This window comes from Polypterus senegalus, chromosome 12, assembly GCF_016835505.1.
Source record: "Polypterus senegalus isolate Bchr_013 chromosome 12, ASM1683550v1, whole genome shotgun sequence".
NCBI classification, from domain to species: domain Eukaryota; kingdom Metazoa; phylum Chordata; class Cladistia; order Polypteriformes; family Polypteridae; genus Polypterus; species Polypterus senegalus.
Genome location: NC_053165.1, coordinates 13,807,131 through 13,824,462, shown reverse-complemented (window position 1 = coordinate 13,824,462; position 17,332 = coordinate 13,807,131). Strand labels below are relative to the sequence as shown.

General features: G+C 43.6%; 1 protein-coding gene across 1 annotated transcript in view; it reads left to right on the top strand.

The window, feature by feature from the left end:
- Positions 1 to 17,332, top strand: part of LOC120540460 (FERM domain-containing protein 4B-like) — a 143,508-nt gene that overhangs the window by 26,464 nt on the left and 99,712 nt on the right. Inside the window, exon 2 of the mRNA XM_039771293.1 lies at positions 5,144 to 5,275. The gene's annotated coding sequence lies outside the window, so the exon portion shown is untranslated. The remainder of the gene's footprint in view (positions 1 to 5,143; positions 5,276 to 17,332) is intronic.

Sequence of the window (17,332 nt, the reverse complement as noted above, 5' to 3'; positions counted from 1 at the left end):
GGTGAAAGAGAAGGAGAAGAAGAGAACCCGTAAAGAGGTCCTGTTATGTTAATAAAACACTGCTTTCAATCCTGGACTGTCTGTGTGCAGTTGTGTCTGGGGTTTGAGGCTCAGTGACGCCCTCTACAGGCCACACAACGTGGAAAATGTAGCTGCAAATCAGCAACTCTGCTTCCTCATTTGTTTCTCTCTCTTCACTTTTATTCTTTCTCGTTCTCTTTGTCATTTTCAGTTCAGTATTGTAGCCCACATTCCAATGTACTCAAATTCCAGGATGAATATGGCCGCCCTAGCATTGTGCAGGAATGCAGTGGATAACCACATGGTGCACCATATACCTGCTATTATCCAGATATTTTGGGAAGAGAAAATATTTGGTTTCAATTTTGCAGCCTGAAGCTGTAACACGTGCAGGTACAGATCCCATTAATCAGAATGCCTCCATGTCTTCTACTTATTTTCTGTCACCTTTTTAATTTTTGTTTTTTAATTTCAAATCTTTTATTAGCCCTTTCTTGGCATCAAGGACTAGTAATGTAGAAGTATTGTGAATTACAGCAGAAAGTGGCAAGTGGCATTAACAGTATGGTCTGAGGAATAGGGCAAGCATCGGAAAAATCCAACAGCTGAAGCGGCCCACGTTGAATTGTTGTGCACCAGTTCGGCTTTTTCTTTTCCAAAGTTGGTCCCGTGAATGTGCTTATGGAGTTCAAACAGATGGTGCTTGGCTCATGAGCCTCACATTTACTTGCCTTCCTGCCTGCCTTAATCGTGTTCAAGAAGATTAGAGTCCGTATACACAGGCAGCATTGTTGTAAGTCTGGCGTTTTTTGGATTACCGGACTGTGCTGATAAACTTAAAAACACCTTAACGATTGTGCGAGTCCTAAACATGACACGGACATCCAGATTTTCTAAAGTGAACGCCCTAGGGATAGCCAGTCGTAATAAATACAAGTGTGTATTGAAAAGTTTAAATTGACGATTTATACCGGGCGGTGCCCCTAATTAAGCGGCATTCTTTTGCTGGTCTTGTTCAAAGTGTTTGAAATCAAGCTGTGATCGGCCTCCTCTCTTGTTAGTTAAGAATCTGCAGCAGCAGCATCTGCCCGTTAGCTAAAGAAGGCTTAGAACAAGTCCAAGTGTCGAGCTTTATTAACATCGCTTGTCAGTCTCGATCCTTGTGATCACGTTTTACTGTTTCGGTCTTTGGCTGGGAGTCGGAGCCTTCTTATCACCCGTTGTTCACATTATCCATGTTCCTGTAGTCCTTTATACTATAGATGCCGATTCAAGCCCATATGGAGCTCTAGGTGGTTTCCCTTCAGTGTCCAGAGCATGCAACACGTGAATTACTAAAGTAGTGGCCCTCCGTGTCCATACTACACATTCACTCTTATTAGATTTGGAGTACTAAAGAGCAAATCCCCCTTGTTGTCTGGAGAATGCCTGTTGAGTTACGTAAACAGCGCCCCTCAGTGTCCAGATTTACCAAAATGGCACACCTCGGTGTCCATAATGTGCATTATATATATATATATACATACATATATATATATATACTGTATATATAATGATACTGATACTGAATGCACATTATGCTGTTTTTCCCTGATCTTCACCATATATATATATATATATATATATATATATATATATATATATATATATATAGAGAGAGAGAGAGACTTGCGTGGAGTGTTCTCCCCATGTCTGTGTGGGTTTCCTCCGGGCGCTCCGGTTTCCTCCCACATGCAGGTTAGGTGGATTGGCGATTCTAAATTGGCCCTAGTGTGTGCTTGGTGTGTGGGTGTGTTTGTGTGTGTCCTGCGGTGGGTTGGCACCCTGCCCATGATTAGTTCCTGCCTTGTGCCCTGTGTTGGCTGGGATTGGCTCCAGCAGACCCCCGTGACCCTATTCGGATTCAGCGGGTTAGAAAATGGATGGATATAGAGAGAGAGAGAGAGAGAGAGAATTAAGGGGAAGATCCACATCAGTGTCACACTACTTGAGTTACATAAACAGCACCCCACAGTGTTCACATTTAACAAACTGGCACACCTTGGTGTCCATAGTGTGCATTCAGTATCATTATACATATAAATATATATATAAATAAATAGAGATGATTAAGGGGAAGATCCACCTCAGTATCACACTACTTGAGTTACATAAATGGCACCACTCAGTGTCCAGTCCATACGGCCCTTGCTTTACCAAAATGGCACACCTCGGTTGTCCATACCGCACCTTCAGAATGATGGGCAGGTCTCCAGATGGTATCACAACACTTCAGTTACACAAACAGTGCCCCTCAGTGTCCAGATTTACCAAAACAGCAGCCCTTGGTGTCCATACTACACGTTCAGTATGATGGGCAGATCTCCATATGGTATCACAATGCTTGAGTTACGTAAACCGCGCCCCGGCACACCTCGGTGTCCATAATGTGCATTCAGTATTATTGTATTTCGTGGATCAAGGGGCATATCCGCCTCAGTGTCACATTACTTGAGTAACATAAACGGCCCCCCTCGGTGTCAGTATTAGGGGCAGATCCCCATAAGGCATCACAACGCTTCTCTTACATAAACTGTGCCCCTCAGTATCTGGAACACATGCCCCCTGATTTACCAATCATAGTGTCCACTCCATGGAAGGCACTGTAGCTGTTTTTCCCTGATCTTCACCAAACACAGCAGTATCTGGCGAGTCTCTGCTCTGTTCATGTTAAAATGCTGCCGTTGACGGGGAAGGCAGTGCGCTTGGGAAGTGCTGGTCAGCCTAACAATGTGGTTATTCTATGAACTTCCATCCATCCATTTTTTAAGCTGCTTAAGCATTTTAGGGTCTCCGACACCTGCCTAGTCCAGTACCATCAGGCTGTTCACGGCCGGGTTCAGTCACATATAGCGGGGAAATTTTAGAATTACCAGTTAACCTAATCTGGATGTCTGTGGGATATGGGAGCAAAGTCAGAGAGAAAAAATTAGGACGATATGGGGAGAGCCTTCAAACTCCAATCAGACTGCACTCTGCTTGACTGGTGATATTAGCTCAGGACCCCCTGGAGCTATGAAGCAGCAATGCTAACCAGAGCTTACCCACTTTGGACACAGCAGATCTATATTAAAACTTAGAAAGAAAGAAAGAGAAGACTACAATCGAAAATGCAAATCAGAGTAGAAGTGACCTCATGCCATGTAAATGATGAGGTTGTTTTGTGTCATTTAATGAAAAAATGCAAAATTATTATGATTAGTATCTGTACAGGATATTAAATTAGCTGATAATGTTTAGTAATGTGAGGCCGGTGGACAAAGCGAGTCACTTGGCTTTACTGTGGACGTTAACAGCAGAAAGGGAGTCTGGTGATTTAGCATCGCCAGTCCACCTAACCAGCTTGTCTTTGGTCTGTGGGGGGGGGAAACTCATGAGGACACAGGGAGAACCTGCAACTCCAGGGAGTACCCGGGACACAAACCCCAGTCTCCTGTGAGGCAGTAGCACTAGCAGTTCACTATCGTGCCACCCTTCAGTCAAATATACTGTACTAGCTATGAAACAGGACAAACTTTAAAAATCAATAAAAAAATGTAATCATTTGTATTGGGAAGAATTTATATTGATAGCTTTCGTATCTGAGCGTCTCTTGATGTACAATACTTTTGGTTTTTCTATCAGGGGCGAAAACGTAGCTGTAATCTCCTTGCCAAACATGTAAGAAGTTGGCAAGGTATCTCTGGCCAAGCGGAAGGTTGGTACACTCCAATGTCAAACGCTGGCACTGTATCTGATTGTCTGATCTGATCAGCTGTGATAGGAGAGCATCCCCCACATGGGGAGAAGAGCGTGTGGCCGTGATATCTCTGCCAATCAGCAGATACCCTCTAAAACATACGTAGCTCTGATCTGTTTCTCAAAAACGTCAAACGTTACTCTTCAACAATCTCTAGATGATAATGTCTGCTGAACAAACAGGTATCACTAACTAAGCAGAGGCAAGGTGAGCTCCAACACATGGTGAGAGGTAGAGAGACTCAAACAGAGGCTGGCACTGCCCGGCTCCCTATTCCTGAGGTCCCACCTCCCCCTCCCCTCGGCCCACGCCCTGTCTCTTTTTTTTACGTGATTAAATTGGTGCCACCACCGAACTATAATACTTAGCGCCATGAGAGAAGTTGCATATTCAACCAGAATGTTCAAGTATATTAAAACGATCCGTTAAATAGTTCTCTCTGTGAAAAGCAGACAGACAGACTTTGGATTTTATATATTGTCACAGGTGGCTGGGAGTGGAACCCGGCCGGGATGCTCAGCAGGACCGGAGTAGGACTTACGCCTCCCCCAGACCACGTGGGGGCGACCACCCTGGTGGCTATGGGGACCACGGGTACAGAGCTTTGAAGCTAAGCCCTGTAGGGGCCCATGGTCACTGCCAGGGGGCGCCCCAATGCCTTTGGAGCCACACCCGGAAGTGCTGAGGGGAAGAGGATCAAGGACACCTGGAGTGTTTCCGGGTGCGTAGTCGGTACTTCCGCCACACTGGGGAGTGCCGGTGGAAGATTGCCGGGAGGCACCTGGAGCACATCCGGGTGTGTATAAAAGGGTCCGCCTCCCTCCATTCGATGGCTGGAGTCGGGTGGAAGAGGACAGAGCTCAGGAGGAGAGGAAAGAGGCGGCCTGAAGAGTAAAGGCATTGTGAAGAGAGGCCTGGACTTTGGGGTGATTGGTGCTGCCGCACTGGGTTGTGCGTGTGTTCCACCTTTGTAAATAGTGTAAATAAACGTGTGTGGTGCTTTAACATCATGTCTACCTGTCTGTGTCCGGGCTGTTCCCCACAATATTTAGAGACGATCCCAGTATTCCATTTTTATGTGTTTCATTTTGATAATCTACTTAATTTAATTTAGGGCCACTGGGGGGCTGCAGCCGATCCTGTCAGTTTATCTTTGGGGGCATTTCTGCATAGTCAGTAATGTGTCACCGGTTTATAGCTGCCAGTTAGAACCTGCAAATTCATTCAGAAGAAGGTGGTTGCACGTTTTCATGCCAAGTATGCAAGCAGTCAGAACCTTAGAAGGTAGTTTTATTTTTTCTTTCTTTTCCTTCATTTCACCTTTCCTTTTTTATTTTTTTACAGGTGTCCCCCAAGACCTTCAATTTATATTCAACAAGTGCAATGAATATATAGAGAGTCCCTCCATGAGAGCCACTGCTTATCCTGTAAAACACAAAATGAAAATCTAACGACAAAGACAATGTGACGCCAAAGGTTAGTGTAACGTGAGTCTGTGAACCAATCCTCCTCATTTCATGCGTGAGTGTCTTCTGCCCCTCGGTGTTTTGTTTCCTAGCCTAGGCCAGCTGGTTTGCCTTTCTAATGGGGTCTTTATTTCTTTTATTTGCTTACTGGGGTAACAAGTGCTTGATTACGATGTCTTGTTCATCAAAGACCAAGGTTTGATTTCACGTGTAACTATCAGAAGCCCCAGTTATCCATATTTAGATTCCCTCTTTCTTGTGTGGTTGTGCGAGGAATGAGAACGGTAGGGGCACTAACCCGGTTGTCTCCTGGCAAAACAAAAAGGCCACTCAATGGCACAGTTACCATAAATAACTTAACTATGGTAGCCTCTCCTGGGCTCACAATAATAAAGCTTTTCTCTCTCTGTCTCTGTCGGGCTACGGAGCTGCGGTTTGTGGGTTGCTCTGTTAGCAGAATGAAGCCTCCTTCTAGTCAGCTCAGAATATTTGGGCCCGCAATGGGAAGATGATGGGTCAGTTGCCTTTCTGGGTACTGTGGAGGGCAATGGAGAATACATGACTAGCACCAGCGCCCCCTCTCATCCCGGAGGGGTATTACTTACATCAGACTAGCTCTGAAGGTGATCCTCTGACGCTCATGTGGGAAAACAAAAAATGAAACTCAAGACTCATCTGAGATAAGTGGGGCCGTTATACTGAGCAATTAACAATACCAAATACTGAAATATAATAAGGACGTCACAACAATAATCATGAAGACACCACAAAATGCACTACATTAAACATTTCAACCCTCAGATTGTTTTCTCCTTCCCTTCTCCAGTTTCTTATCAAGTCCCCATAGAAATCCCAATAAATCCACAAGGAAAATCGAGGCACCGAGACCCAAAACCAAGAATATGGCGTTTACCAGCACTTTAAAAGTTCACGTACCAGGTGTGTTGTATTCGGATCGTCTTCCTAGTCCTCAGGCGCCCACATCTGTTTGCCTTTTCTTTAATTTGAACTGAAGAAGATTCCTTCTGTACTTGAATTGTAGTTTGTAGAGTATGAAAGCCATTGATTCACCACAAGCTTCTTTGTGCTCTGTTAAAGCACGTATTTAATGGAGTCTACTTCTTCTTCTTTCGGCTGCTTCCGTTAGGGTTGCCACAGCAGATCATCTTTTTCCATATCTTCCTGTCCTCTCCATCTTGCTCTGTTACACCCATCACCTGCATGTCCTCTCTTACCACATCCATAAACCTTCTCTTAGGCCTTCCTCTTCTCCTCCTGCCTGGCAGCTCTATCCTTAGCACCCTTCTCTCATTATACCCAGCATCTCCCCTCTGCACGTCCAAACCAAATGCAATCTAACCTCTCTGATTTTGTCTCCCAACTTGAGCTGCCCCTCTAATGTCCTCGTTCCTAATCCTGTCCATCCTCGTCACAACCAATGCAAATCTTAGCATCTTTAACTCTGCCACCTCGAGCTCTGTCTCCTGCTTTCTGGTCAGTGCCACCGTCTCCATCCCATATAACAAAGACGTATTTAATGGAGTCTACTTCTTCTTCTTTCGGCTGCTCCCATTAGAGTTGCCACAGTGGATCATCTTGTTCCATATCTTTCTGTCCTCTCCATCTTGTTCTGTTACACCCGTCACCTGCATGTCCTCTCCCACCACATTCATAAACCTTCTCTTAGAATTTCCTCTTCTCCTCTTCCCTGGCAGCTCTATCCTTAGCACCCTTCTCTCATTATACCCTTCATCTCTCCTCTGCACATGTCCAAACCAATGCAATCTCACCTCTCTGACTTTGTCTCCCAACCGTCCAACCCTCTAATGTCCTCATTTCTAATCCTATCCATCCTCATCACACCCAATGCAAATCTTAGCATCTTTAACTCTGCCACCTCCAGCTCTGTCTCCTACTTTCTGGTCAGTGCCACTGTCTCCAGCCCATATAACAAAGACGTATTTAATGGAGTCTACTTCTTCTTCTTTCGGCTGCTCCCATTAGAGTTGCCACAGTGGATCATCTTGTTCCATATCTTTCTGTCCTCTCCATCTTGCTATGTCACACCCACCACCTGCATGTCCTCTCCCACCACATCCATAAACCTTCTCTTAGAACTTCCTCTTCTCCTCTTCCCTGGCAGCTCTATCCTTAGCACCCTTCTCCCAATATACCCAGCATCTCTCCTCTGCACACGTCCAAACCAACACAATCTCGCCTCTCTGACTTTGTCTCCCAACCGTCCAACCCTCTAATGTCCTCATTCCTAATTCTGTCCATCCTCATCACACCCAATGCAAATCTTAGCATCTTTAACTCTGCCACCTCCAGCTCTGTCTCCTGCTTTATGATCAGTGCCACCGTCTCCAGCCCATATAACAAAGACGTATTTAATGAAGTCTACTAACACGTGGAATTGCATTCTATTATTGTTATTATTATTTTTGAATTTGACTGTTAAAAATTATTCAATAACCAAAAATATAATAACAGGCTCTTGGATGAACGAAATAAAAAATGTGAAATGTTAAAACTTTCATATCTGTTAACTTAGTCACAGAACACACCTGAATGTTACAACGTGCGTAACATTGGGACCCATTAGCTCAAGTACAAAACACAAAAACATGCTAGTCATTTTTTTTAAATTTATAAACACAATGGAACAGAATTTTAATATGGCAACACGTTAAATAACAAAAGAAGCCAAACAAAGCAAAAGAATAATGCGGTAACACCACTCGACCTCCGCTTGGTGCACCTAGCAGTCAGAATTCTACACCAGAATGCAATTGGTATAGAATTCTGAGTAACCCACTACCCACCCACCACCCACTAACAAAAGGCCCACACTTTCTTCTCACACGATGTGCCAAAGGAATAATCAAACTGGATTACGAAAAACAAAATCGGGAAACGGTTGTCACTCTGCTCATTGTCCCAGCGGGGCTCTGGTGGCACAGGTGTTTCCCTGTGCCTCTCGTTTCAATAAACCGGAAGAAAGATGTGGAAAAAAAATGTATTTAGGTGTTTGTTTATTTGTCTGAATGTCGTTGTGTTTCATCCCATATCAGATAAATGCTTTTTGTTGAGCTTTTGTTATTATTAGAACTCCCTGGCTTGCATGCTTTGTTATAGAGCCTCTTAAGTACTTTCATTCTTTTTTATGCTTTCTTAAATGACTTGTCTAATCATTTCACTCTGTACATTAGTGAATGTGTTCAGATTGGCCACCTTTCTTTATTTCTTGACAATGCTTTTTTTTCCCCCTCAAATATGTCTGCCACCTGTGATGCAGCCCAGGCTGTGGCCTGCTCTTTGATTTCTGTCTGTGATCATCGGCTCCTCTGAGATCTCTTCAGGTTTGCAACTTGTTCAAAAATACCTGATAGATCTTCTTTATGGTGTGGTCATGCGAGGTATGACATGGAATCCAAAATACATGTTGGGGCACCAGCCAGGTCGCCTCTTTTAATAAAGAAATCAAATGCAACAGAAGTGGTGCTTAATAGCCCAAACAAACAAGCAAAAATACAAGGCTGCGATGCCTTTTAATCAGCAGGTCAGGTCTGGGCTGAGCTCACTTCCAAATGAGATGGCACCTTCTGGGAGCACCTCGAATTTACAGTCCTTCGATCAGAAGGTGTGGAGTCATTTGCCCTCACTTGGGCGTCTTCTAGGTGCTGCGGGAGCAGAAAGGAATAATACTGTTAGTGACAGCTCCCCCTCTTGTCCTGGGGTGGTATTGCTTATCATGGATAAGCCTGGAAGGTGATCCTCAGACGCGCATGTGTGCGGGTGGGACTTTTGCTTCTCATTTATATAGTTTTGTTATGATGATGTGTAAGTGATATGTTGATATGATGGATTTTTCCTTCCCAATCTGTTGTAAGGTTTACTTTGCTTATTCATATAATATTGTTGTTGCGATTCCCTTTAGTTATTTTATTTCTTATTTTATATCATATGGTTTTTCATTTTTCGGTATTTCTGTCTCATTATCAATGTGACTCAGGCACCACTGCGAGTGGCAGCCTTTCCAGCAGCTCCATGTATGACTTTATCTTTCTACCTTTTTCTCTGTTCCACTGATCACTCCTACCACTTTCTTTTATGTGGACTCGTTCCCTGGACACTTTTTATTACTTTTTACTATTATGTGAATTTCCGATTGGGATTAATAAAGTATCTATCTATCTATGAAAACAGTGTGGTATCAACATTTTGAGATTTTTAGTCCCATCATGAAATGTCAGCATTCCTCTCTTCATAATGACAGTCTCTATTGCAGTTGTGAAAGAACATCCATTTTGTAGACTTCACAAAACTAAACTGCAAACATCGAAACGATCAGAACTTTATGGAGGAATTAGCTTCGTCATGATCTGTGCTTCTCAGGGGAGACCCATCCCCATTTTATATATATATATATATATATATATATATATATATACTCAGCAAAAAGAAACGTCCCTTTTTCAGGACTGTGTATTTCAACAATAATGTTTTAAAAATCCAAATAACTTTACAGATCTTCATTGTAAAGGGTTTAAACAATGTTTTCCATGCATGTTCAATTAACCATAATCAATTAATTAACATGCACCTGTGGAATGGTCGTTAAGACCTTAACAGCTTACAGAAAGTAGGCATTTAAGGTCACAGTTCTAAAAACGCAGGACACTAAAGAGACTTGTCTACCGACTGTGAAAGATGCCCAGGGTCCCTGCTCATCTGCGTGAACGTGCATTAGGCATGCTGCAGGGAGGCATGAGGACTGCTGATGTGGCTAGGGCAATAAATTGTCATGTCCGCACTGTGAGACGCCTAAGACGGCGCTATAGGGAGACAGGAAGGACAGCTGATCATCCTTGCAGTGGAAGACCACGTGTAACAACACCTGCACAGGATCGGTACATCCGAATATCACTCCTGCGTGACAGGTACAGGATGGCCACAACAACTGCCCGAATCACACCAGGAACACACAATCCCTCCATCAGTGCTCAGACTGTCCGCAATAGGCTGAGAGAGGCTGGACTGAGGGCTTGTAGGCCTGTTGTAAGGCAGGTCCTTACCAGACATCACCAGCAACAACGCCACCTATGGGCACAAACTCACCTTCGCTGGACCAGACAGGAGTGTCACAAAGTGCTCTTCACTGATGAGTCACAGTTTTGTCTCACCAGGGGTGATGGACGGATTCGTGTTTATCGTCGAAGGAATGAGCGTTACACTGAGGCCTGTACCCTGGAGCGGGATCGATTTGGATCGATGGCTAGGGCCATTCCCCCCAGAAATGTCCAGGAACTTGCAGGTGCCTTGGTGGAAGAGTGGGGTAACATCTCACAGCAAGAATTGACAAATCTGGTCCAGTCGATGAGGAGGAGATGCACTGCAGTACTTCAAGCAGCTGGTGGCCACACCAGAGACTGACTGGTACTTTTGATTTTGAGCCTCCCTTCATTCAGGGACACATTGTGAAACATTTTTAGTTTATGTATTATGGTGTTGACTCTTTTAGTGTTCATACAAATATTTACACATTAAGTTTACTGAAAGTAAAAACAGTTGAAAGTCAGAGGACGTTTCTTTTTTTGCTGAGTATATATAAGGGATCATGTTGGGGATCATAGTATATCATATCTCTCTATTAAAAAAGGAAATCCTGAGATGAGACTTGGGCCATGAGATTTTTTCCAAGTCTGCCCTCCTCTCAAACATATTCAACCAGCCCTCTCACCTCTCATTCGTGTGAATGCTTTTGACAGACACAGTTCCTGCGCTCTCAGCTCTTATACATTTTTATGTTTTCCTCACTTTCAGTTCCCAATAAAAGAAGACTTATTATGTTCAAATCTTATTGAATAATTTCATCCCGAAGGGTTATCAACAGAAGAAATGAGTACACGGGCCATCCTAGCACCGAGAAACGATGAAGTCAAACAAATTAACACAAAAACTGACGATCAGTTACACAGCAAATTTGTTAAATGCGTATCAATAGACTCTGCTGAAATAGTTGGTGGTGATCGTGTGGAAGATGAAAACATCAACTTACAATATCCCGTAGAATATCTACAACCGTTAACACCGTCCAGTCTTCCACCAAATGAATTACTGTTGAAAGAAGGATGTTTCCAAGAAAAGTAATGTAGTACATCTCCCGCGGATAACAGACACCAAAGGAGATCTTGAGATGCCATTCGTATTAAAATGTTAACAGTTTTCCGATAGAATTGCCTTTGCAAAGACAATTAACAAATCATAGACAAACATTCGAAAAAGTCGGTTTATTTGTTAGAGGGAAAGAAACGAAATTCACTCACGGGCAGTTATACGTCACATTGTCACAATGTAAGTCCAAAACAGAATCTAAATTTAATTCAAAAAATTGTTTTTACTGACGTTTTACAGTAAAAGTGTAAGTTTAAAAAGTATTTGCGTGTTAATTTCAAATCCAAACAGAATGAAATCGTATGACGCAACGAATAACTCTTAACGCAACATGAAACATAATTTACTTTCAAATTATTACATTTTACTATGGTTAATTACACACTGTAATGTAAAATAGTTAGTGCTATTATGCATATGTAACAATTCCCATGAAAATAATAATCTGTTTAAATTGTACATCCGCATCCACATACGCGAGCGGCAGAACCGCAAAGTGGCTCACGCGTAATGTCCGCCTGGGGGTTGGGGATCGAAGCAAGCAATATATATAATCACAATCAGTCTTGTTAAGAATGAATTTAACACAAATGCCAATGTTTTCCTTCACACAGAGAACCATATACTATATTTTGTGAAATAAAGACAAATATAAAGAAAAAGGGTTAGCATTCAAGGGGATACTCTTGATGTCTATGTCGTAGAAAATGAGAAAAAGACAAGAGAATAATAGCTGTAGAGTGCAACTCCTCGAGCAGACAGAGTACTACTTTATGAAGAATTGTGTCTCCTTTGGAAGCAGGTGACAGTATGAATGATGACTTCCTGTTTGACTGGAGGCTTTATAGCGAAGGATGCAAAATGGAGTGGACAAATGACATCAGAGCCGAGAATGATGTCACCAACCTTCCAGGATGTTCTAAGGAAAACAAATTACGTTAGTGGTGCTGTTATACCCCAAATTTTCACCAAATGTTTAGACAAAGACACACCCATGATGCACTTCCAATGCTTGTGTGTGGCAATAAGTGGAGTATACTGTATTATACTGAATTTTTACACCATGTGGCCTTTTTCCAATTTCTTTTAATTCTGTTGTGACTAGCCACGGTACCTTTCGAAGACGGGTAAATCAATAATTAATGCTATCTCTTGCCCTACGTGTACCTTCAGAGCATTCCATCGGTAATTGCGTGTGTCTGAATGTCTCTTTACTGGCACTCCATCTCTTGAGCACGCTCCCGTAAGGACTGCTTATTCGACTTTGTCTTTATTTTCGAGGCTCCTTTCTTGCCCCCTGTCCAGTTTTATACTTGCTGTCCTTGAAGTGACTATCTCATCATGCGCTTTTACTCCTCCTTGTGCGTCTTATACTCACTCGTTATCTTTTGTCGTTCCACCAAAGCCCAACTAACCAATCAGATTGGTCTAAGGAACAATACACACCATCCTTTTGTGTTTTATTATATAGTAATAATAATGATTCCTTACATTTATACAGCGCTTATGTCACTACTCAGAGCGCTTCAGTGAGTGAGGATCCTCTTCATCCACCACTAAAGTGCAGCATCCACCCGGATGATGCGATGGCAGCCATTTTGCACCTGTGTGCTCACCACTCATTAGCTATTAGATGGTGATGTGCTAAGAGAGAGAGAATGACAATTAGAGACAGGGGATGATTAGGTGGCCAGAATGACCAGGCTATGGTTGTCAATTTAGCCGGGACATCGGGTATACACCCTACTCTCTACGGAGAATCCCCAGGGATCTTTAATGACCACAGAGAGTCAGAATCTCAATTTTACATCTCGTCCAAAGGACAACACCCTTTTTTACAGCACAGTGTTCTCATTACTGCACTGGGGCATTGGGGTCCACATTCAGACCACAGGGTAAGCACCCCATTTTGGCCTTACCAACACCTCTATCAGCAGCATCCCAGGCGTTTTCTGGTTGGTCTCCTAATCCAAGTATTGCGCCGGGCCCAAACATGTTTAGCTTTAGGTGGGTTACCTGTTCTGAAGTGCATGTGGCATGGCTACTCGAGGGAAAGACATCCTATGTCCTCCAGGGCTGCTTCTCCCTAATGAGAACTTTCTAGTACTGAAGAGATACGTTTAGCTGGTGACATCCCAGCAGTTCAGAGTTACAACTCTCCCTTCACCATCAGGAGAAGATGGCCTGCGGCTGATCCATGAGAAGCTACTTTATAGGAGCTCAGTGGCCACCTAGGTCATTGGTTTCTTGCTGGTGTTCCCTTGGGGCTAACATGGCCAGGCCTGAATCTTTCAGTGGCCATCTAATCTCCTGAAATGCTTTTAAGCCCTGGCGCCCCATGGATAATCACTCAGCCTTTGAACAGATCATAGATACGTCAATGTAACCCCACCCGTGTTGAAAACGGAGACATATTGACTATTTCAGCAGGCCTGTAAACACACACAGTTGCATGTGGTTTGTCTCCAGACAGCATTGTTAATTATTAATCTCTAATTTAGCTCTGCTGCTATTGTTCTGTGGAGAAATGATGTGTGAAATATTCATGACAGTGGGTACCTGCTGGCTAGCAGCAACTGTTTGACTTCGGATGACAAAATGTGCTATATCTTGAATAATGACAGACTGCGTCCCCTGCAGCTTGAAAGGCTAGATCTGAGATCAAAAAATGAAGTGAAACCAGATACTTAAGACGGGTTCTGTACCTCCTGACTTATCTCCTCGGAGTGCTTTTCTCTTTCACTAGGGGGTGACTCACAGCATTCCCCTGCTGACCACAGTCCATGTATCCTGCTCATTGGCCTCCTTTGTGACATCTTCTTTACCAACGCCATTAAGGAGCCGTACCCCAAGATTTGCTGATTTGTGTTGCCAATCACAATGCTGGATTTTTTTTTTTTAATTTTAAATTAAACAGAAGATCCCCCCAATCATCCATCTAGTTTTTAATCTGGATTATCCACTTCAAAGTCATTGGGATTGGCATCTCTCCTGGCAGCAACTGGGCACAAAGCAGAAAGCAACTGTGGCAAGGATGCTAGTCCATTAAAGGGACTTTGAAAACGTTAACTTTTAAAAGTTTATGGATCAGATATTGGGACAACCGAGCCAGTTGCTAACCAAGCACAGCTAGTGGACCTAATGGCCCCCTCTTGTTTCTTCATCCACCCTCTCAGATGAAGTGCTTGGCTGCAGTATAGCTGTCCCCTATGTTTACAGTTTCATTCTCCGACCCATCCATTGTCTAACACTTATTGTTTTGTCATAGTAGGGTCCATTTTATTATGTAGACCATAACGTAGCCCTCCTATGTTACCTTACCATTTATAATAATGACCGCCCAGGCAATCAGATAGAGCCGTATTCTTCCACCTTTTAGGTGTCACTGCCCACTTTTTCCCACGTAATTGTCTTCACAACCCACCAAATTCCATTTTGGTGAATCGAGCGCAATTGTCAGTACGGGTATAGGTGGGGGCGGCGCGTGAGTATGATCATTGGAACGGGTTTGGGGGCGAGCACAACCATCAGGGTGGCAATTCACATGCGACCCACTGCCATTATAAACGATAGCAACTTGGGACACACCAGCGGCAGCCCACGACCGACCCAGTGGTTGAGAAAAACTGAAATAGAGAAACTGAACAGGCAGGAGAAAAAAGTTTCACTCATATTTATGTATTATAGATAACCAGTAAAGGCGCACTGCACAATAACGTGCAGTGAATCCACTTGACTTACCTGTATAGCTTTCCTCCTCTTTCTCTGTACGTTTATCATTTGTTTGCTGAGAGGTTGATGCGCTTGCTGCTTCCTGAGCAGCTCTTCTTTTCTCCACCATAGCCGCCCGCTGCTTCTCTTCTTTCGCTGGCATCTTTTCACGTTAAAACTGATGAAGTCAGTGTTTGTGTTGCAATTGCTTAGTACGTTTTCTTTCATTTTTCACTTAATCTGGTACTTAAGTCTTCAATCTGCCTCAAGAATGATTTAAGATATGAAGAGTTAGGGGAAGATGGTAGAGATGAGAACAGCGCCCGTACACATGCGCCACACTGCCGCCCTGCTGGCCGATGTCGAGAGTTGATTCTACAATAAAATAAAACAAAAATAAAAAGAGGAATAACATTGGAGCTCAATCATCACCCTGAAAGTGGACAGTAGACGTCACGTAGTGTATGTGTACCAAATTTCAGGTTAATATGTCACACGGTTTGAGAGTTACAGGTGATTTAAAATCCTGGACAGACAAACGGACAGCCACAGTAGTGCATTGTATATAAAGATATGCCCAAATAGTAAAGTACAAATGAGCGTGACCAAAATACCGTTTATAGTCTTCAATACTGCGGTGGGTTGGCACCCTGCCCGGGATTGGTTCCTGCTTTGTGCCCTGTGTTGGCTGGGATTGGCTCCAGCAGACCCCCATGACCCTGTGTTCGGATTCAGTGGGTTGGAAAATGGATGGATGGATAGTCTTCAATAGATGTTTGCTATCAGGTGGCTCTTTGTGTTATGTTCTGGGTCGGCTTGGTCTTGAATGAAGGCAGTAATGATCTGACCTCCATCTCCTCCTCTATGGACAGAAAATGGCGGAGAGAGAGTGAGAGCTCAGGGACCAGTTGGGCTTCGTGGTGTTGAGTGACCAGTCCTGTTCTGCTACAGCTTCGCTCTCCAATAACCAATGGGATTGGTCAACTCTCTACTTCATACCAGCGTCTTGTTTCAGGACGACCCTACTCCAAGTTCAGCTAGATTGACTTTTTCTTCTCGTCCCACACTAGCTGGCCAGTAAACTCCTACTTTGGAATTTCAGTTGTGCTCGGCCCTTTTTCTGACAGCTTGATGAAGTGGTGTTTTATGAAGGGTTAATAGCTGAAGCGAGTTCAAGTCAAGTTAAGTCAAGTCAAGTAGAGCTTTATTGTCATCCTAACAATATACTTACAGTACACAGTAGGGCGAAATATCGTCCTCCAGAGTCAAAAGGTGCAATACACAAGATATATACTGTATATAACTATGATAAAAAAAAAGAATATGCAGTGTTATGTAATCCAGAGAGTGTAAGGAGTAAAGAGTCCAGTGTGGAGGAGGGCAGCATGGTGTTCAGGAGCCGGACTGCTTGAGGAAAGAAACCGCAGTCTTATAGTATTGTGACACTAGGGGTCGCTGTTACCCCGTGAAACCCCACAGACAAACGTCCAGGACACCAAGTAAAAGTACCAGAAATAATTTTACTTTCTTTTCCTTTTGATATTGTGCCACAGTGGACAGCACACATGCCATAATAATCAATAATCCCATACAACAACATTAAATTAATCCTCTTCTCCACCCAGCAGCTCCGTCACACTTCCTCCCAACTCCGGCTCAGCTTGCTGGACTTCCCAAAGTCCTTTAAATAGTCCGTGACCCGGAAGTGCTCCTTTCCTTCAGTCCACGCGATCCAATAGCACTTCCGGGTCAGATGAAGACTTGTATTTTCTTCAGCCCGGATGTACTTCTGTCCTTCCGTCCCCATGACTTGGGAGTACTTCCGGGTTATAACAGAAACAACAATCTTCGTGTCTCCCTGCAGCACCCACGGTATCCAGCAGGGCTGTGAAGTCAAACTCCATTTTCCATGATGCCCTGTGGGAATCCGGGGCACCTCCGTTGCAGGGAGGACTCCATCTATCGGCCTGGATGTGTTGGCTGGGTAAACTCTCACAGTATGTAAAATATGAGGCATCAGACAGATGAACTTCTCTTCTGTTTGTGAAGTTCTAAACATGTGTCTTCCTCATCTCTCACTGTTACATTGTATGCATTGTACTTCCAGCTGAGTGCTCATTGGTTCACAATTCCCGCCTGCAAAGAGCCCCTCTGAGTGAAATCTGTTTGATTTTATTGT